Here is a 22470-nt window from a genome sequence, read left to right on the forward strand (position 1 = left end):
CCTGGCTGTTATATGTCAGTTTTTCACTTTGATGCCAGAGTTTACGTTTGCTACTTCTTAATGACTTGGATCATTAATAATTCTAAATAGGGAAGATAATTCCAAAGGATCTGGGGTTTCATGTTACAAACAGTGACATGAAGCGGTTGAGTAGCCTTTAACTGGTAGGTTGGGTGAAATTAGGGAGAAATCAAATGAGCTCAAAATCCTAAATTGGTATGAATACCGTGGTGTACTTTTGGGACTGATTCAGTGTATAATATTCATCTGTGGGTTATGAAATGCAAGGGAACAAGATGCTCACATAGGTATAAAGGGCGTACTTTTCTAAAGTGAATTGTGGTCTCAGAATTGGGCTCCCTGGAATCTTTGGAAGAATAGCCAGTCAGTAGTGAACCTTATTAAGTTACGGTCACCATCTGCATGAGCACAATCAACCAGATACAGTATTTCACAAGATCAGTTCTTCCCCCTCCACCCTCAGCCCCTGCATCTAAATACTCTAGTTTTCTTTAATAAAAATGGTGGAGGTTCTAAAATGAGTTCATTCTTCAATAGGGTTTTCTGGTCCCATGTATTTCAAAACATGAATCTACAGATAAATGTTATTATTATCTAAATTCTCGGTGAAGAAAAACAAATGATTCTTCTTCCTCAGAATCGAGATTTAGAGTAAAATATCACTTTAAGCCAAAGGTGAAGGTCCCAAACCATGCTCAGAAAGAAAGTCTTACAGGGGTTATCTGATTTTTTTTTTTCCCCTTTTAAAATATATTCATTTATCAGTGCATTCATGTTTTGCAAGGGAAAAACAATCAGATAACCTCTGTAAGACTTTCTTTCTGAGCTTGGTTTGGGACCTTCATCTTTGGCTTAAAGTGACGTTTTACATTAAATCTAGAGTCTGAGGAAGAAGAATAATTTGTCTTCACCAGAATTTAGAAGTAATAATAATTCTGGTATTTGTTTAGCGCGTACTGTGTGCCAGGCACTGTACTAAGCACTGGACTGTGAATTTCCTGGGATGTAGCACTTAAGAAAAAAACAAACTTGAATGGGATATTATATACTCCGTGATGCTCACTGAATGGGAAACTGCCCTGGTCTCTCCCTTGTCCAGTCTACTTTTCGTCTGCTGCCGGGATTATTTTTGTAAAATATCATTCCACGCACATCTCCCCTCCCCTCAAGAGCCTACATTTCCCCATTCCTCTCCTCTCCAAGCAGAAACCCCTGACATTCTTTCCCTCGTACTTCCTGCACCCCAATTTGTGCATTTCATCCTTCTCAAGCCGACCCGATGATAACGGTATTTGCTAAGCCCTTGCTAATGCCAGGCACTACTAAATGCTGGGGGTGGGCACAAGCAAATTGGGTTGAGTGGGGGCTCACATGGGGCTCACAGTCTCAATGAGGGAACTGAGGCCCAGAGAAGTGAAGTGACTTGCCCAAGGTCACACAGCAGACAGGTGGCGGAGCTGGGATTAGAACCCACGACCTTCTGACTCCCAGGCCCGGGCTCTATCCACCTCACCATGCAGCTTCTCTCTGAGTGACCTACTCACTGCCTCCTCCTTGTCTCTCCTACCGTTGACTTCTTACTTGCATCTTCCCTCTTGCCTGGATTCCCTCCTCCTTCGTATTGGCGAAACGCTGTTCTCTCCCATCTTCAAAGCCCTTGTGAAATCACATCACCTATAGAAAGACTTCCCCACATCATATCCCTCGGTAACTTTTCTTTGACACCCACTTTTTCTTTGTCTTCCTGTCCGTAAATTATTTTCGGTCTCTCTCCCCTGCCAAATTATAAGCTCCTCAGGGGCAGGGATCATGTCTACTTTCTCTACCCTCAGAAATACCGCTGGTTGACTAAATCAGGAATCCTGCATTTTTTGTTCGACCTTCACCGTTAACTCTCTGATCCCGAGTGATCCTGTTCTCCAGATACTTTTTGTTTTAGTCCAGGTATTGTCTTATCCCACAAAACCGATTCTCTCTCTCATTTTTTTGTTGCCTCGACGGTTGCCGGTGACTTTGATTAGCTGATGTAGTTATGTTAATTAGACCCTTTTTGTATTGAGGAATCGTCCACAAGAATGTGATTCTTGTCGCTTGCAAGTTTCGCCATTTTATGAAACCAAGATTATATACCGGGTGTTTTCTGTTGCATAGTTGGTCCTCTGTCGTTTATGTATTTTTCCATGAGCTAGACTAGCAGTTTGTTAACTTGTATCATATTGGCCCATTTAAGCTTAAATAAAGTTCAGCTCTTCCATCACGAGTGTGTAGAAATGCTAGTTATTTAAAATGTCAAAATTTGGACTCAGCCCAGACCCTGCAAAGAATGTGAGCTTTTATGTATTGAAAGATACTTGCCCCTTGCCTACCGGGGAGGGATAAGTGAGATACTGTATTTCTGGGGGACTTTAAAACAGTTAGGCCTTAGAGATACTGTCTGCCACATGCATTTCTCAAGCGTGTCGTGTACTCTACCGATTCATGAGTCTTAGCTGTAAGAAACAGCTAGAACTTGGGGCGGAAGGTCAAGAATATCGGGACCCACGTAGAAAAGCAGTAGAAGAATGTTTGGTGGAAGAAACATGCAGAAGGAGAAAAAATACATTTTTACAAAATTTTTCAGTGGCAAAAGTTAGACCGTTTCCACGTTCCGTTTTCTCAAACTGTAAATATTTTAATTTAAAGTCCTTAAAAGGGACTCCATTACCACCCTGATATCGAAGTGAATAAACTTGCACGTCCTAAAAGAAACAGGCTTCACTACCATAAAAGGCCTAAATCAGAATTCAGATGTCTCTGGTGATAAATAGGTGGAGGGCTCATGAGATACAGCCACTCCAATTCCACCGTCGTGTCAGTTCTCCAGATTGGAACTGGGGGAGAAACAGTACGCAGCTGAGTCAATCGTCTCTTTCTCATCTCTCCTCCAGCGGCCCCGCCTGTCCTTTTCGGTTCCCCGTCTTGCCTGTTCACCTGCCCGATCACCCTTCCGTGACTAAGCCCTCCTCTCCTCTTCTCCCACTCCCTTCTGCGCCGCTCATACTTGCTCCTTCGTTCATCCTCCCTCCCTTCCCCATGGCACATATATATTGATCTGTAATTTATTTATATTAATGTCTGTCTCCCTCTCCCTGAAACTGTGAGCTCGTTGTGGGCAGGGAATGTGTCCGATGTTCTAATGTACTCTCCCAAGCGGTTAGTACTGTGCTTTGCACACAGTACTCAATAAATGGTTGAATGAATGCATGCCAAGCTGGTGGAGAATTAAGGATGGGGATGAGGTTGGTAGTGGTTCCTGTTTCTAGAAAGGAGGGGTGGAGATTTTGGCCAGAGTTGAATTTTTTTGGCCACTGCCATACTAGGTGTTAAGGGGCCATGAGGGAAGCAGATGAGACGTGGGATAATTGCTTGTGTGGTTATCGAAGGATATTTATGACAGTCATATTTGGCACTTACTAAACATCAAGCACTGTACTATGCCCTGGGGTAGGTAGAGGATAATCAGGTCCCACGTGGGGTTCCTATTCTAAGTAAGAGGGAGAACAGGGGTCGAATCCCCATCTGCAGAGATGACGCACAGAGAAGGGAAGTGACTGGCCCAAGGTCACACCATAGGCACACAACAGAGCCGGGATTTGGACTCGGGTCTTCGTACCCCCAGGCCCCTACTCTTTCCACCAGGCCACGTGGCTTCCCAGAAGCGTGCTTCTGCCCTCACCGATTCTTGTCTTATGCCCTCGAGTCATCTCCAACCCATCGCGTCGCCATGGATACATCGCTCCCAGAGCGCCCCACCTCCACCTGCAGTCGTTCCGGTAGTGGATCCAGAGAGTTTTTTTGGTCAAAATGTGGAAGTGGTTTACCGTCGCCTCCTTCCGCACAGTCCACTTCAATCTTCGCCCTCGACTCTCTCCACTGCCGCTCCTGCCCAGCACAAGGGAGTTTTGACTTGTAGCAGGTGGCCTGCCGGTCGCTAGCCGCTACCCGAGCTAGGAATGGAACAGATAGGCCTCTGCTTGACTCTCCCTCCCATAGTGGAGACTGATAGGGTTCGGGAAACTCTCCAGACGCGACCCGGAGAGTGGCCCTCACCGATTCAGAAATGGCTAATTTCTCGAAACCTATATGTGCTTCCGTCTGTGTAGCCTATACATATTCCAGGTGCCTCTAGGGGCTCAGGGGTCCTGGGTCTTTGCCCACCCGACAGTACCCATGCACCATCATGGAGAAAAAGGAAGATAGTACTTGGGACCCTCCAAGAAGTGCCCTCTAATGCTGCTGACGTGGTTCCCCCAACACACTGGCAGGCCTTTCCCTTCCATTATACCACCGGACAAGAATGACCCACTGATTCTCCCCAAATTGAATTCACTGATAAAGTCAGGATAGGCAAATGTCATTTCTCCCGGATCTCTGCCCCCGATGAATAATAGTAATAATAATGATGGAATTTAAGCGCCTACTATGTCCAAGCATTGTTCTAAGCACTGGGGTAGATACAAGGTAATCAGGTTGTCCCACATGGGGCTCCCAGTCTTCATCCCCATTTTACAGATGGGATAACTGGAGCACAGAGAAGTGAAGTGACCTGCCGAAAGTCACCCAGCTGATGTGACGGAGCCGGGATTAGAACCCACGACCTCTGACTCCCGAGCCCGGGCTCTTTCCACCAAGCCACGCTGCTTCTCAGTGAACACAAACAACCGCTGTTGGCAGCAGCGGGAAAGAACTGACACGATGGCAGTTCTGCCAAACTTTCTTCAGCTGTCTCGAGTCAGGGATCGGCAGGACCCCAGCCACAGCACTTACGTGCGTGTCGGTCGTTTTATTTGTTTGTGTTGATGTCTGTCTCTCCCCCTCTAGACTGTAAGCTCGCTGTGGGCGAGGAACGTCACTGTTCATTGTTATATTGTACTCTCCCAGGTGCTTAGTACAGTGCTATGCACACAGGAAGCGCTCAGTAAACACGGTAGAATTTGAATGAATGAACTGTACAGCATTCATTCACATCATGGTGAGGGAGCTATCGAGGGACTGTAATAGAGAAGCAGCGTGGCCTAGTGGATAGAGCCTGGGCCTGGGAGTCAGAAGGACCTGGGTTTTTATCCCAGCTCCGCCATTTGTCTGCTGTGTGATCTTGGGCAAGTCTCGTCGCTTTGCTGTATCTCAATTACCTCATCTGGAAAATGGGGCTTGAGACTGAGCCCCACATGGGACAGGGACTGTGTCCAATGTCACTCTCTCACTTATATTTATTGAGCGCTTAATATGTACATGCAGAGCACTGTACTAAGCTCTTAGAAGGATGCAGTATCAGCTTGTATCTATCCCAGCACCTAGTACAGTGCCTTAACAAGTACCACAATTGCTATTTTTACCAGTGTACTTGGCTGCAAAAGAGAAAATTGTGCACAGCCTAGGGAGAGATGCCTTTTGGGTCCCGACAGAGCTCAGCAACTCTTCAGCAGAGCCGTAGTCACTGCAGTTTCAAGGGCCAAAACCGCAACCAAAAAAATAAAAGAAAAAGTTCTAGTCAGCCACCACCAGCCTCTTTGTTATAGCCGGTAACTTCAAGCGAAGTTTTTAACATCAGAATACCCGGGCCTTTTTTCTCCATTTAAAGAATGGAGTTTAAGTTCTAAGTGTCAGGAACTGTACTGAGCCCCGGGGGTAGATACAAGATGTTGAGAGGTTGGACACAGTTTGTATCTCTCATGGGGCCCACAGGCTTAATCCCCATTTTGCAGATGAGGGAACTGAGGAACGGAGCCACTTCGGAGCCACTTTGGAGAAGCTGCCCCTATCTCTGGCTTCCCTTAATTTGCTATCATCTCGATCAGTCAATCAGTGGTATTTATTGTGCTTACTCTGTCCAGCGCACTGGACTGAGGGCCTCGGGGGAGGACGATGCAACAGAGTTGGTAGACACGTTCCTTGCCCACAACAAGCTTACGGTCCAGAGAGATTGTAGTCAGTCGATCGGTGATATTTACTGAGCGCTTTTCGTGTGAATGCAGAGCACTGTACTGAAAGCTTGGGAGAGGACAGTGCAACACTTGATAGATGTGAACCCTGGCCACAACGAGCTTAGAGTCTAGAAAGTGTAATCAGTCATTCAGTGGCTTTTATTGAAGGCTTACTGGGTGCGCAGAGCACTGGACTAAATACTTGGGAGAGGACCATATAACAGAGTTGGTAGATACGTTCCCTGCCCACAAGGAGCCTTCAGGAAATTCATTCATTCATTGATTGTCGTGTTTATTGAGTGCTTACTGTGTCCAGAGCACTGTACTAAGTGCTTGGGAAAGTACAACACAGCAATCAAGTGACAGTCCCCGCCCACAACGAGCTCACAGTCTAGAGAAAATCCGTCTGTCAAAGCAAACCTCGCTTCCACCCGAAGCTCTCGTGATTCCTCTCGTACGTGAGGCAAAGACCATCACCTGCTCTGGATTTGTATTCCTGGCTTCCAAAGTGCTAAGCTCTGTTACTTGTCTGCTGTGTGATTTTGGCAAGTCACTTCACTTCTCTGTGCCTCAGTTCCGTCATCTTGAAGATGGGGATTAAGACTACGAGCCCCATGTGGGACAGGGACTGTGTCCAACTCGATTACCCTGTATCTACTTCACTGCTTAGAACAGTGCTTGGCACATAGTAAGCCCTTAACAAATACCGTAATTATTATTTTTATTGGTTATTAATAAAAACTCACAGTTCACTCCCCTATGCCAGTCTGAGCGTATTCCCAATTTCTTTGTCCCGTTAATGGTTAGAGCCCTTGTCCCAGGATCTATCTTTCCCTGTGGATCACGTCTCGAGATCCCGGAGCTAAGGGTGCACACACATAAGAGAAGTAGGGTGAAGGCTAAAAAGGCGGAAAGCTAACTTGTCAGTGAGCGTGTCGTGATTCCGGAAGACAGATTTTAGAGGAGTTGGGAAGTCCAGGTGGATTCTAGTCACTGTTTGCCAGTCGGTCAGTAACTGACGTCTTATCAAGGGCTTACAGTGTGTGAAACAGTGTGTTAAGCCCTGGGAAGAATCCATGGACACATATATTTATAAATATATAAATACATTTATACACGTATATATTTATATATATATTTACATATATATAAAAGGAGAGTTCAGTCACACAAGGCCGGAGGGGGGATAGACAAAATTCACTAATTAAGAAACAGCAAAAAATTGCACTTTCATTCCTCACCACTTCAGTACACCACCACCAAATTCTTCAACTTTCTGAGTACTTATGAAAGTTGCTCTCCTGTTCCTTCACTGTTATTAAAAAGACATTAAATTGATCTGGCCACATTTACTCTTTGCAGTACTATAGGAGTTGCTTCCTGATATATTATGCACTTCTAAGTGGTTGTAACCCATTGGCTCGATCATTTATTCCAAGGTTTCGGTATTAAATTGATGCACTGTGATGATCCGGTTCATCTTTTCCCTTTTAAAAGGACACAGTATCTGACCTTTCAAAATCCTTGTGATCACTGCTAAGTCCTCCATGAATGTTGAGAAAAAAACACAAAACAGCTAGTGACTTTGACAAACCTGCCAATTCCTCAAATAGCTGAGAATATGTGTCATCAGACTTAGCTGGTATACATATATTCTATTCCTCCATCCCTCTGTAAATCAGAGTTCTTTAAATTTAACCGGTCATATTCTGAAACTAAATCTCATATTCTAGTTAAAGGTCATCGAGGGATGGAAACCTTCAAAGTTTCTTTTTTCCCCCCTCTTTTCTGAAAGTTTTTGTGGTGTGTCTTGCCTGAGGCTGCAACTCTGGGGAAATTCTGGTAGACTCACCAGGAGAAAGGTTCGAGAAAGCCCAAGCGCTAATTTTTGTTTCTTTTTTTTTTACAAAAGTTAGAAAGAGATGGTCAGTGTTCTTTTTTTTTCTTCTGAGCAATATTCCCACCTTCCCTGTTTCTCTTACGTTGGAAACTAGTTCAATAAATTTTCACGACTTAAATCGTCTCACAGGTTCAGAAAAGAGTAATCAGCCTGTCCTCAAAGCTCCTCAGCGGCTCACATATAAAGTTGACTTTCAGGGTTTTTCTTTTTTTTAAAAAACTAAAAACATGTGATCCTGGAAAAATGAGCTGGGGTTATTTAGCTTGGGGAGTAACCAACTTGGTTTGGGACAGAATCACCAGAGATCGACTCCCTCAGTTATTATGACGTCAACCAAGCCGGATTATTCCTTTATAAACCACAACTCCTGTAAATTATCCCCTAAGTACAAGTCCTCTTACTCTCTGAAGATTCCCTTTCCTACTAAATCGTACTTTATTCAGACTCTATTGATTTTTAGTCATTTCTGCACTGAGCAAGAAAATGGAACTTGTGAGCGTGAATGTTAAATACCCAAGCAGAATATTTTTTTTTTCCAAAATCAAGATGAAAAGTTCTTTTTCTTTTTTGGGTGTGGGAGGGGGATATTAGAGGCCTTAATTCTCTCCAGAGAGTGCAGCTACTTGATGCTCGGCGTTGCCGAGATATCTTCCTGGTTCCTGTTCCTGATCTAGTGACTTAAACTCTCTTAGCAGAAGTGTCCCAACCCCTTCAAGTAGCTCAGGCTCAGGGTCTGCCCAAGGCAGTGGGCATCTCTGGGGTCGTTTCTTATTCTGGGGAGGCTAGGTCGGCCCTTGCACAGGCCTAGTTTTCAGTGCAGCCGGGGAGATCTCTCTCTCTCACACACACAAACCCTCCCTCCCCCTCTCCCTCCCCTTCTCCCTCCTTTTCCTATCTCCCTTCCCCTCTTTCCCTTCATCTTTTTCCCTCCCCCTGTTCCTTCTTCCTTCTCCCTCCCTCCTTACGTCAGAAACTAGTTGGTTAGAACTAAGCTCTTCTTCTCGTACTAATAGGGAGTGGCGGTTGACAGAGTTTTCCCTGCTAGTCAAGGCCTGCTCCGCTCTAAGCAATCCAGAGCTTCTTTCTTTACAATGGGTACAGCATCTAGTCTAATACAGGATAAATACATTAGGATAGGCAGCCATAGCTCCACCGGGTGGGATTTTCTTGGTTCTCTGGGTGATTAAATCCCCTGGACAGCAGGGCCAGGAGGCCTGATTAGATCAAGGGAATAACTTTATCATGTTCATTCATTGTCATATTTATTAGGTGCTTACTGTGTGCAGGGCACTGTACTAAGTGGTTGGGAGAGTTCAGTACAACAAGCAGTTGCATTCCCTGCCCACAATGAGCTTACAGTCTAAGGGACTCAGCTTCTACTTTCAGAAGGCAGGAGGGAGGAAAGATGTGAAGAAGGGGAGGAGGTGTGTTGTGAAGTGCTTGCTTTGGAAATCAACACACCCAGAGGCGATCAAGCAGCCTAGAACTGAAATAGCTGAGAGAAAAGGGGGGCAAATGCAAGACATTGACCATTGTGCTTCCACAGTTATTAATAATAATAATTTAGTGCTTACTATATGCCAGGCACTGTACTAAGCGCTGGGGTGGAGACTAGCAATGCAGGTTGGACAAAGTCCCTTTCCAAGGTGTGGCTCACAATCCCGTTCCCCATTTTACAGAAGAGGTGACTGAGGCCCAGTGAAGTGATTTGCCCAAAGTCATACAGCAGACAAGCGGCAGAGTCGGGATTAGAACCCATGACGTTCTGATTCCCAGGCCTGGGCGATTCCCAGGCCCGGGCTCTATCCACTACATCACGGTCCCTCTAGACTGTCAGCTTGTTAGGGGCAAGGAACGTGGCCGTTCATTCTGTTGGGTTGGATTCTCCAAAGCGCTTAGAACAGGGCTTTACACATAGTAAGCGCTCAATAAATACCATCGATTGTTCCAACCCCTGAGGAAATCGGACCCGAGCTGTGGAAAGCTCCACAGCAAGCTCCCAGATCCGGAGCCAGAGATTACAAAGAGGCCACACGGTGCCTAACCACCTACTCAACTCTCTCCCGTCCGTGGAACACCGAGGAGATCTGAAAAGCCATTATCGGCACCATCTTCCATAAGAGTGAGTGTGTGGGCGGTGATAATTATCACATCATCTCACCCCTCCCCATTCCCAGTCATTTCTTTGCTGCATCTCAGGGTAAATTTTGCCGCTCTGAGAACCTCAATCTTATGAGCAGTTGGGTCAGAACAGGAGAGCAGCACATCCCTGACATCAACAGAATAAAGTGTGTTTGTGGGTTTTTTGGTGGTTGTTTTTTCTTAATTAAGCACCTACTATGTGCCAGCCACTGTAGTAAGTACTAAACTTAAGATAATTGGGTAGGACACGGTCCTTGCCTCACCTGGGGCTCAGAGTCCTAATTTCCATTTTACAGTTAAGGAAACAGTTAAGGAATGGAGGCACAGAGAAGTTGTGACTTGCCCAAGGTCACACAACGGGGGGGGGGGGGGGGGGGGCGGGGGGGGTGGTTAGAACCCGGATCCTTTGATTTCCAGGCCTGTGCTTTTTCTGCTAATCCCCGCTCCTTCTCTGCTTATCTTCTGCATTGTGGAACCTGAATAGGAGCATCAGAAAATCAATCAAGTAATGTTTATTGAGCATCCATTGTGTGCAGAGCGTGTACTCAGCTCTTGGGAGAGTCCAGTATAACAGTTGGTAAGCTGCTTTCTCTGCCCACCAGGAGCGGTAAGCTGTGATGGAACAAGCGAGATCGAAAACATCATACAGATGTTCCCCTCCTGGAGGTGCTTCAGGGTTAGGGCTCTGCCTCCATTTTGTCTGAGAGCCAGTTTTTTTTTTTTTGATGGTGTTTTATTAAGCACTTACTGTATGCCTGACACCGTACCAAGCGGTAGGGTGGATACCAGCACATCGGTTTGGACACCTTCCCTGTCCCACATGGGGCTCATAGTATCAATCCCCATTTTTGCAGATAAGGGAATGGAGGCCCAGAGAAGTGAAGTGACTTGCCTATGGTCACACAGCAGACAAAGGACAGAGCCGGGATAAGAACCCAGGTCCCGACTCCCAGGCCTGGGCTCTATCCACTACGCCATGCTGCTTCCCATCGCGTTCTGTGCAATGGGTGGGGGCCGCCACCCGATACCATCAACCGGCAGGGGACGCGGGGTGAGAAGAAACACGGGAGGAGCCAGAGCTCAGCTGAAACTCTTGTTTTCTTGTGTTTTTAAACATGGTATTTACGTGGTTATTTTGTGCCAGGCAGTGGACGTATCTCTGGGCGGATACAAGGTTGGTCACCCAGTCCATGCCCCACATGAGACTCACAGCCTTAATCCCTGTTTTTCAGATGAGGTCACTGAGGCACAGAGAAGACCAGTGACTCGCCCAAGGTCACCCAGCAGACAAGTGATCCTCTGATTCCCAGCATGTGCTCTCTCCATGAAGCCACCCTGCTTCCCTCGATGCCTCCTACCTCCACCACTCTTCTCTTCCCCAGCTTCACGCAGCTCATTTTTGGAAAAATAAAGCTCCCAGATAGTCTTTAGCTCAGAAGTTCATCTTTTTTTTTTCCTTTCCAATTTAGCAAAGCCCCGTGTATGACAGGGACAATATTCAACCTGCTTATTTTATATCCGCCCAGTGCTTAGTACAGTGCCTGGCACACAGTGAGCGCTTCATAAATACCACAGAAAAGTTATTTCATTGGCCAAAATGTTAGTTTTGAACAGTGAGGTCGTGCTGATTATGAGTAATAACTAAATACTTTGATTACATAGGTCCAGTGGATTATGTGAATATGAATGAACAGTCTGGCTTTTGCGATTGAGACGGTGCTTATGAACTTATAAACAGTCCTAAAAATGCATGTATTCTGATTTTATGCTTATCAATCTACTTTTCACCCAACCCTCCCACCCTTGGCCAAAGAGGTAAGGAGAGAAAGGAAAGAACCTTTTAATATTTGACTTTGCATTCTGCAAACTAACATGAGAGGTGTCAACACGCTCCCCTAATCGTTCTGGCTATCCTGTGTCTCTTAGTGCTGTGATTTGCATCATCTGGCAAAGATGCATAGCTCCAGGGGTGCACTAGCTTTTTTTATTACGGTATTTGTGAAGCACTTACTGTGTGCCAGGCACTCTGCTAAGCGCTGGGGTAGGAACAAGGTAATCAGTTCGAACACAGTCCCTGTCTCCCATGGGGCACACAGTTTCCATCCCCATTTTTCCAGATGAGGGAACCAAGGCTCAGAGAGGTTAAGTGACTTGCCTAAAGTCACACAGAATTAGAACCTGGACTCCCGGGCGTGTGCTGTATCCACTAGGCCACGCTGCTCTTCAAGTTGCATCTCCCTGGGGCGGTCGTCATTGGACTCTGGGCCTTATATTAAACTTAGACTATATTTAAGTCCCGCAGCTTGCCTTTAAGATCCGCAGCGCCCACCCAATTTGACAGCTCGCCCCAGATTTGGAAATCAGCAGGACTGTCCGTTTCCAAGAACGGAAGCCTGCGTTCTCCTCGCGCCTCACAGAGTACAGAGTACTCAGCTCCGCCAGGAGTAAGCGCTCAGTACCCTTGGTTGATTGAACTTTAACCTCAGGTGCCTCTCAAACCAGCTAAGAGTGTGAATGTTAATATTTCACAACCCCAGGCTAAATTAATTGGTAGTAGCGGATTCAGTTCATTTATTTAAACCATTCCTTCCAAGCACAAGGCCCAGGGAAGTGTTTTTACCTCAGAACTACCTCTGTGCATGTGCCGAGGTTGGGGAGAAATAGATTCCTAAATTCCTAGAGTTCTGCCTAGAGTGCTACCGTAATTAAAAAAAATAATAAATTTGTTAAGCACTTACTGTGTGCCAGGCACTGAACTAAGCGCTGGGGTAGATACAAGCTAATCAGGTTGGACATAGTCCCTGTCTCACATGGGGCTCACAATCATAATCCTCATTTTACAGATGAGGTAACTGAGGCCCAGAGAAGTAAAGTGGCTTGCCCCAGGTCACACAGCAGACAAGTGGTAGAGCTGGGATTAGAACCTCCGATTCCCCAGCCTGTTTTCTTCCCACCAGTCCACACTGCCTCAAGAGTTGTTTCTTTGCAGTAACGAACTATTTGCTTCTTAAATTAACAGGCCTCGGAAAATGCTGAAGCAGGAAAGCTCATCTTTGGTAGGAGGGATTCACTGCGTTAGGGTTTGAAATGGAAAAACAGAAACCATTTCCATAAATCTAGATTTTTATCTGGGTCAGGTGCCAAACTCTTAGGAGTTGCAGGCATGATTTCATTTCATTACATGACTCAGAGGGTGATTTTTAGTTACAAAAATTCCTGGTGAGAAACAGGGGCTTGTCAGTCTCAGAGGGTGGCATATCAGGTGGGTGATCTGGAGAGACCTACTGTCTCGTAGCGTACTCTCCCAAGTGCTTACAACGGGGCTCCCCTCAAGGAAGATCTGGAGAGACGTACTCTCTCTTAGCGTACTCTCCCAAGCGCTTAGAACGGGGCTCCCCTCAAGGAAGTGCTCAGTAAATGCCATTGATTGATTGATTTGACTGAGACGAGACTGAGACTCTCTTGAAGAAGAGTAATAATGTGGTATTTAAGCACGCACTGTGTGCCCAGCTCTGCACTAATTACTGGGATTGGTACGATATAATCAGATCAGAAAGAGTCCCTGTCCCATGTGGGGCTCATGGTCTGAAAGAGAAGGGGAACAGCTGTCGAGTCCTTATTTTACAGATGAGGAGACTGAGGCTCAGAAAAGTTGAGTGACTTGCCCCAGGGCACAGAGCAGACAGCTCACCATCACCTTGCCCCCTCCTACCTCGCCTCCAGTTTCTCCTTCTCCATCCCAGTGCGCACGCTCCGCTCCTCTGCTGCCGCTGACCTCCTCACCGTACCTCGTTGTGGCCTGTCCCGCCGTCGGCTCCTGGCCCACGTCCTCCCTGTGGCCTGGACTGCCCTCCCTCCTCACATCCGCCGAACCAGCACACTTCCCCCTTCAAAACCCTCCTGGAAGCTCACCTCCTTCAGGAGGCCTTCCCAGACTGAGCCCCCCTTTTCCTCCGCTCCTCCTCCCCTCCCCATCGCCCCGACTCCCTCCCTCTGCTCTACCCCCCTCCCCAAAGCACTTGGTTATATTTGTACCTATTATTAATAATCTTGTATATATCTATAATTCTGTTTATATCGGTACTGTTGATGCCTGTGTACTTGCTTTGTTTTGTTCTGTTGTCTGTCTCCCCCCTTCTAGACTGCGAATCCATTGTTGGGTAGGGATTGTCTCTATTTTTTGTTGAATTGTACTTTCCAAGCGCTTAGTACAGTGTTCTGCACACAGTGCTCTATAAATACTATTGATTGAATGAATTGAATGAATGAATGAAAGGTCCTTTGACTACCAAGTTTGTGCTCTGTCCTCTAGGTCCTGTGGTAGGCAGGTGGTTTAAAGTAAGGGAAGTTACCAGTCCCTTTTCTGAGCACGGGATTCAGTTGACATTGGATCACCCCTTTATTTTGTTTCACGATAAACTGAATTTTCAACTAACTGACTTTATCGTAATGAAAGGCAAGGAGAAACTTGTGAGGATGGCAAGGGTGGGCTTAAAGCCAAAGGAAAAAGCAATGGCTACAAAATCCCAATCATATGGAAAGTAAGGAATACTATGAATAGAAAAAGGAACTTTTGGGAAGTGGGGAAATAATTTTCCAAGCCATTTTTCGGAGAGTGGGGCAAGTTGGGGAGGGAGAGATTTACCTGATCTCCATGCAGAGTCAAGGAGGTGGGTAGGTACAGACAACTCATATTTGGATGAAGAAAAACTTGGCTCCCCTATCGTGGAACCTCAATGATATGGTATAATAGTAATAATAATAATTATGGGATTTGTTAAGCGCTTATTAGGTGCCTGCCAGCCCGCACACTTCCCGTACTAGGTCTGTACTAAGGGCTGTGGTGGATTCAAGCAAATCAAACGCTTAGTTCAGTACACCGTGGAGAGTAAAGTATTCATTGATTGATTGATTACTTGTCACTGGAAATTGGCAATTTGGCTAGACGCCACATAGAAATATACACACGCCAAGAGCCCCCACACTTTTACAATCGACCATCTTTCCCCCAACATGCATATAGTTGGGCACTTTTGAATACTGATTGCATGGTGTTGATACTTAGCAAAATTTTCAAAGAAATTTTCAAGATCGAGTGACGAAAGCACGACCGGAATTTTGAAGGAATCCGGTTTGCCGCTTTCCTCATTCACTTTGGGTATTGGATGATGATAAAGATTTCATTCCCTTAATTGCAGCCAATCAGTGGTATTTATTGAACGCTTACGGTGTGCAGGACACTGGGCCAGGCACTTGGGAGAATACAGTGCAACAGTCCAATAAGATAGAATAGGGGTTTGCTGGTAATTGTCTCCAAATTCAAGGGAGAGAGTCCTAATTTATCGTTGCTTCTTCATTTCAGAAATGGTCATTGTGAAGAGGGAGGACAGATGCTGAAGCCAACTATAACAGGCGATTTGGCATAAGGTAAAATGCAGCTGTGGCTTTTCAGCAATAATAGTAAGTACAATTCCTTGATGCATTTCTCTTTTCCAGTAAATTTGTGATATTGAGCGCACGTTTTTTTAAACCCGCTGATGTCATGATTCTACAGTTGATTGGGTCTGCACATCAAATTATAGTATGGACATATGTAAACTCACCCCTGGTTTTTTTCCTGTTTTTTTTTAAAAACAGTAAATTCTGAATATCTTTTTTTTTTAAAAGATCCTTGTATTACTGTGGTTTCTGGACTAAAACAAACCTTTAAGATGATGATTTCTAAATAGTGTGTCTATGTAGATGATATTATGTTTACAGTTAGCATCAGGTGGCATCTCTCCTTGGTTTAATAAAACTACACTTCTATCATCATGTTTAGAATCTACGAGTAGCTTATTTGAGCCTTCATTTTGCTATTTAGAAATCAATTTACAATTTTTTTCTGACTTTGTTTTAGGGAGAAAATCACACCTATTTTTCTCGGAAGAGAAATCCTCAAGGTAAGGGATTAACCTTTTTCTTAGAGATTCAGTTATACAGTTTTCTTACCCTTTCCCATATCCCTTTCTTGGTTCTCATCCTTTTGAAATCAGTCGGTTCATTCATCTTATAATAATTGTGGTATTTATTAAGCGCTTACTCTATGCCAAGTACTATACTAGGCGCTGGGGTAGATACAAGATAATCAGGTCCACATGGAGCTCACAGTCTAAGCAGGAGGGAGGGAGGACAGGTATTGAACCCCTATTTTGCAGGTGAGGAAACTGAGGTCCAGAGAAGTGAAGTGACTCGCCTGAGGTTACGCAACAGGAAGGGGCATATCAGGATTAGAACCCAGATCCTCTGACTCCCTGACCCGTCCCCCTTCCAGTAGGCCACGCTGTTTCACCCAGAAATATCATGGGTTCTAATCCCGGCTCTGCCACTTGTCAGCTTTGTGACTGTGGGCAAGTACTTCACTTCTCGATGGCTCAGTGACCTCATCTGTGATATGAGGTTTAAGACTATGAGCCTCACGTGGGACAACCTGATGACCCTGTATCTCCCCCAGCGCTTAGAACAGTGCTCGGCACATAGTAAGCGCTTAACAAATACCAACATTATTATTATAATCAGTTATCTTGAAGGCCCAGCTCCAAAGCTCCTGCCCTGAGTTTGCCTTCAGGAGGGATTTTTTATCTTTATTTATTTTTGTAATCGTGAAGCATTTACTGTGTGCCAGGCACTGGGCCAAGAGCTGGGGTAGATAAAAAGCAATCAGGTTGGACACAGTCCCTGTCCCACCTGGAACTCACCGTCTTAATCCCCGTTTTCCAGATGAGGTCCCTGAGGCCCAGAAAAGTGAAGTGACTTGCCCAAGTTCACACAACAAACAAGTGGTGTTTGAATTAGACCACAGGTCCTTTGAATCCCAGGTCCGTACTCTAGCCGCTAGGCCACACTTATGCTTCTTCAAGGTCTGACGGGTGGCCGAGAGATCCTTCACCCACCAAGGAGAAAATCCAAAATCACCTCCTCCTCTCTCCTTAGGTCTTCCACCGCTCTTGGTAGATGGCTAGAGATGGCAGGGAAGGAAGATCCTTGCGTTTGGACACCTGGAATCTTGTTACATTTAGCTTAGACCCTCCATGGCCTCTAGCCTGTCAAACCAAGAAACTAATTTGGTCTTGCCAAATTGCTCTTTGATGGTAGGCTGCGGCTAAAGTTGCTCCTTCTACGATACCACTTCTCTACTAATGAGGCCATTTGAAACTTCTGCAGTTGTGCTGTCTTTTTTTATACATTTATATATACATATATATATCTTTAGATATCTTTTAGATATATATGTATGTATAAAATACACACATATGTATATACACACATATATATATAGTACAGTGTTCTCCACACAGTAAGCACTCAATAAATGCAATTGAATAAATTAATGAATATATAAATAAATAAAATTAGTTTGGATAGCTCAGTTGCTACAGAGTTTGGTAGATTTTCCTGTCATTAGACCCTCAAAGGAACCTTGCCTGATAATTGATTTGCCTTAAAATATCTGAGATGATGAAGGTTTCTCTGTAGAAAAGGGAGGGGAAGGATGATCAAATTTCAAAAATGTAAGTTCCTTGAAGGCAGGAAATGTGTCTATTGCTTTTGTTACTCTCCCAGGCATTGAGTGCTGTGATTGAGTACGTTCTCAGCCAATACTGATGGTTGATTTGACTGATAGAATTAACACATTATTCATTCACTCAGTCCTACTTATTGAGCGCTTACTGTATGCAGAGCACTGTATTAAGCACTTGATACAATTCAGCAACAGAATTATAGCTATATACACATCAGTAATAAATAGGTATATATATATGCACAAGTGCTGTGGGGCCGGGGTTGGTAGAGCAAAGGGAGTGGGTTGGGGTAATGGCAGGGGGGGGGGAGCAGAGGAAGAGAGGGGCTTAGTCTGGGAAGACCTCCTGGAGGAAGTGAGCTTTCACCATTAGAAGACCCCCCCCGTCATCCTAGCAGACTCCTACGAAAATTGGAGAGGGCGGAGACGGATTAAACTCCTTTTCAGGGCACAGGAGGCGACTGTACAGCTGTGGTTTCTGTAAACCCATCTCAAATCAAGCCAGAACGTATCGAAATGAATTAGTTGGACTGCCCCTCCCTAGCACCTCTGCCAGGTGATAAAGTTACACCACCCCCTCTCTCTGATTCTCATTCTCTCTTGCTCCCTCCCTCCCTCCTTTCCACTGCCCTCCCCACCGCGTCTAGCTCTGTAAACTTCCACCCCTTCTATTTCCACACGGTGGTTTTCCAGATTTTTCTTCTTCAGGCTGTTGGGCGTGAAGAGGGTTACTTTATGGCCGGGAAGAATCAGTAGGGAACATGACGTGTCCAGTTTACCTCTGATAAGGTACCATATACTAGGTGGCAAATGGAGATTCTGTCATAAAGGAGGGTAGGATGGGTCATGACAGAGTCGATGATGTCAAGTTGAAACTCTAAATTTAAGAATGTTGGAAGGAAAAAGTTATAAATCATGGACTACCTTTTTGATTGACCGGCCATCGCCATTGTGTAACGGCTCTCCCCCATTTATCCCCACAAATAGACTTGTTAATAATGGTAATAATTAAACCTATTTAAAAATTAACACAGTTGTAGATTAGACAAAACATGTCAAACCTAACAGCGCTCAATCTCTCGTCATTAATAGTGTCCGACCCCTGAGTTTTATTTTTCTCTTGGGAAGTAAAGAGGAGACCTGAAAACTCATCTGCTTTGGTAAGGAATTGAGCTTGGGGACTCGTGGGAGTTGAGAATTCTGAGGCCGAGCAGACATTGGACCCAGCTGAGTTGTCTGGCAGTGAAGTCCGTCCCTTTAGACTGACAAAGGTCGCCGTCGTCCACTGACGGGACTGCCCGGCGATATTGTGTTCTCTGGCTGGGGAGATGCGAGAAGCAGCATGGCGAAGTGACTAGAGCACAGGCCCGGGAGTCAGAAGGTCATGGGTTCTAAATCCCGGCTCTGCCACTTGTCTGCTGTGTGACCTTGCGCAGGTCATTTCATTTCTGTGGGCCTCAGTTACCTCATAATAATGAGATAATGTATAATGGGAATTGAGACTGTGAGTCCCAAGTGGGACGGGGACTGTGTCCAACCTGATTTGCTGGTGTCCACCCCAGCACTTAGTTCAGTGCCTGGCACGTAGAAAGCGCTTAGTAATATCACAATTATTACTAGGGTGGGCACTCCATCTGAGCCAGCCCATTGACCCCAAAGTAACTGAGGCCCAGAGAAATGAAGTGACTTGCCCGAGGTGTCCCAGTGGACAAGTGGCAGAGCCGGGTTTAGAAGCTAGGTCCTCTGATTCTCAGATTGGTTGACGGAGGAGGAGCCAGAGGATCTTGGGCAGTGCTCCGTCATCCTTACAGAGGGCTACAGATGGAGGGAGAGCCCAAACCTATCCATAACGCTCGAGACGGCGACTTTTATGTAGCGCCCTCGAGTTGAACATTCCCGGGTGGACAGCTGGAGTCTCGGGCCCTAAACGACCACCGGGCCTCAATGCTAGTGCACGGACTTCAGGACGGAGAACCTCCACAAAGGAATTGGGTAGCTTAGTGGGGGTGGTCTGCCCAGCGCCATCCTCATTCTCTGGGCCGTGCCCCCGTGGTCTGTCCAGTGGGCCATGCCGCTTCCTGAGAGTGAGGAGGCCGGCAGGGATGTGGCACATGGAGAGCTGTGCCCAGGGCAGCCGTCGCTCTGTTCATTGCCTTCTACTTCGGCCAGGTAACTTGGAGGTTCCCACGTAGCCTGTCGACACTCTACCTGGTCCCCTGGTCCCCTACCTACATCAGCGGGCGTCCCCCGACCGTTGCCCCTCTCACGGCCTAGTGGATAGAGCACGGGCCCGGGAGTCAGAAGGTCGTGTCTTCCATTTCCAGCTCCGCCACTTGTCTGCTCTTTGGCCGTGGGCAAGTCACTTCACTTCTCTGGACCTCAGTGACCTCATTTGTAAAATGGGGGTTGAGACTGTGAGCCCCATCTGGGACGGGGACCGTGTCCAACCCGAGTTCCTTGTCTCCGCCCCAGCGCCAGAGTTCCTTGTCTCCGCCCCAGCGCTTAGTACAGTGCCTGACGTAAGCGCTTCATAAATGCCACAATTATTATTCTCCCCGCCACCAAGGGGAGGGGACGATCTGGCTTGGACGAAGTCGTGGAAGCAGCAGAGCCTAGTGGAAAGAGCGAGGGCCTGGATTGTCATCCCCGCTCCGCCTCTCCTCTGCAGCGTGACCTCGGGGAGGGCACTTGCCTTCTGAGCTCTAGTTACCCCAACTGTAAAATGGGGATTAAATTCTCCTCCCTCCAATTTAGACCTTGAGCCCCATGTGGAACCAGGACTGTGACCAAACTGATTACCTTGCATCCATCCCAGTAGTTAGTTCAGTATCCAGTGCATAGTAAGCAATCTGGAAAATGGGGAGTGAGGCTGTGAGCCCTCGTGGGACAGGGACTGTGTCCAACCCAATTTGCTTGTATTAATAATCATTGTGGTATTTGTTAAGGGCTTACTATGTGCTAAGCCCTGGGGTAGACACAGCGTAATTAGGTTGTCCCATGTGAGGCTCACAGTCCTAATCCTCATTTTATAGATGGGGTAACTGAGGCTCGGAGGAGTGAAGCGACTTGCCCAAGCTTACACAGCAGACAAGTGGCTGAGCTGGGATTAGAACCCGTGACCTTCTGACTCTCAAGTGCTCTACCCGCTACGCCATGCTGCTTCTCTGTCCACCCCAGTGCTTAGTAGAGTGCCTGGCACTTAGTAAGCACTTAGCAAATACCATAATAATTATTATTATTATACAGTGAGATGGGTCCCTGAGGAGTGGGCAGATGTGGACCGAACAGTGACTGTCATGACTCTCTTCACATCTCAGCTCCTCTGCCTAGCAGTGTCCACTCTTGCATCGTCTCCATCCTCAACCCCCGCTCTAAAATAAACCACAGAGGCTGCCGTCTCCCGGATTCCAAAGATCGAGGCCAGCTGTGTTCTCAGAAAACCCCAGAGGAGCGGCTTCAGGGTGTGCCTGGGCGATCCACATTTATCTGGGAAACGCTGCCAGGGCGAAGGATCTTCAGTAGGCTCAGCCAACTCAAATTATATTGGAGATAAAATACATATATACTTAGGCACCAAATAAATGTTGACGGGGAAAGGAATAGCATTGCACGGGTCATCCCGTCGCAGGCGTCGGCGAACGTCTCTTTGGGCTCTTTTCAGGGTCGTGTCCGGCGGGTCCGTTCCCGAGATGCGGCTCCGTGCGTCCTTCGGGATCGAGAGATGAGACTCCGGATAGTGAGGTATTTAGCTCCGCGGGCAAGTGTGGCTGGCAGTCCTTTTGGCACTGCGGGCGTGTAGAGGTTGCCCCCTGGCCCGCTGCCGTATTCGCTCACCGCTTTATCTGTGTGCTAGTTGGGATTCCCCCCCATTCGGTGGGGATGATTTTTCTTCACATCCACCGCTCCGAGATTGGGTCCCTAATTCCTGGCCCAGGCCCGTGCTGTTCCCGGCTCCCCACCACTGGCCACGTTCGCTGAGGTGTCTCCATACAGAGAGTTGAAAATATCCAAGTCCTCGTCGACGGCAGGCCCCACCAGCCTCTGCTTTTGCTCGCGAAAAGGAAGAGATAAAGCAGTTGTTGCACACGCTTGGAGTGCGGTCTGGAAAGATCTCCTCCGCAAAACTCTAGCTCTGACGATTCTTAAAGACAGTGCAATTATTTCATTTGACGCGCTCTCTCGCTCCCTCCTTTTTTATTTGTGGTTGTCGTTGCACCCCTTCCAAGTTTTTCCTAAGCTAACGAGATCGATCTGGGCTAGGAGCGTTCTTGAAATTTTTCAACCCAAGCCGGGAAGGGGTGGAAAGCCCCCAGCAAATAGTTACCACGGCGCAAAAGTGCTGATGGAGTTAAATCAGTCCTTGCAATCAGGGCGGTGGGAGTTGAAAGGAAAACCTCCCTTTTCCCACCCCGCAATTTGAAAATCCAGCATTTCGGTTGTCAGCGAGGGCAGACTTTAAATGGCCTGGCTGCCCATATTAGGAGCATGGGGTTGCTAAGGTTACTCTGCTCGTCTGAAGAAGAATGCAGCTGAGAGAGCAAGTTCTGGATGTGAGAGCGGAGGGAAAGAATTTGTTGTGATCATGCATTAGCCCTCCTAATCACACGCTCACAGAGGGCCGTGTGGGCGGTGTGGAGAAACTCTAAGACTGGGGGCAGTTAGAGTGATTTTATTTTCAAGAAAGCCAGAGGGCTTACTGTTTGAGATGTGAAAATGAGATGGTGTCATTTAAAAATCTCTTTAAAAAAAAAAATTTAAGGAATCTCATGGACATGAACCGAATGGATCTAAATTCATCAGTTCCGATTTGCCAGTTAAATTCACCAATCACGAAAACCGCCCATTATTGAGCTATAGTTGATATTATCGTGGATGTTTTATCC

At 46.4% G+C, this 22470-nt stretch overlaps 1 protein-coding gene across 3 annotated transcripts in view; it reads left to right on the top strand.

The window, feature by feature from the left end:
• The first annotated feature begins 15393 nt into the window (after positions 1-15393).
• FRS2 (fibroblast growth factor receptor substrate 2) overlaps positions 15394-22470 on the top strand; it is a 38491-nt gene continuing 31414 nt past the window's right edge. The window contains exons 1-3 of one of the 3 annotated variants that reach the window (XM_029079006.2): positions 15394-15486; positions 15926-15968; positions 21249-21328. The gene's annotated coding sequence lies outside the window, so the exon portion shown is untranslated. Of the gene's footprint in view, positions 15487-15925; positions 15969-18041; positions 18748-21248; positions 21329-22470 lie in introns of those variants that run through there. The other 2 variants (XM_029079008.2, XM_029079009.2) reach the window with 2 other exon arrangements.

Source organism: Ornithorhynchus anatinus, chromosome 14 (genome assembly GCF_004115215.2).
Source record: "Ornithorhynchus anatinus isolate Pmale09 chromosome 14, mOrnAna1.pri.v4, whole genome shotgun sequence".
Taxonomy (NCBI): Eukaryota; Metazoa; Chordata; class Mammalia; order Monotremata; family Ornithorhynchidae; genus Ornithorhynchus; species Ornithorhynchus anatinus.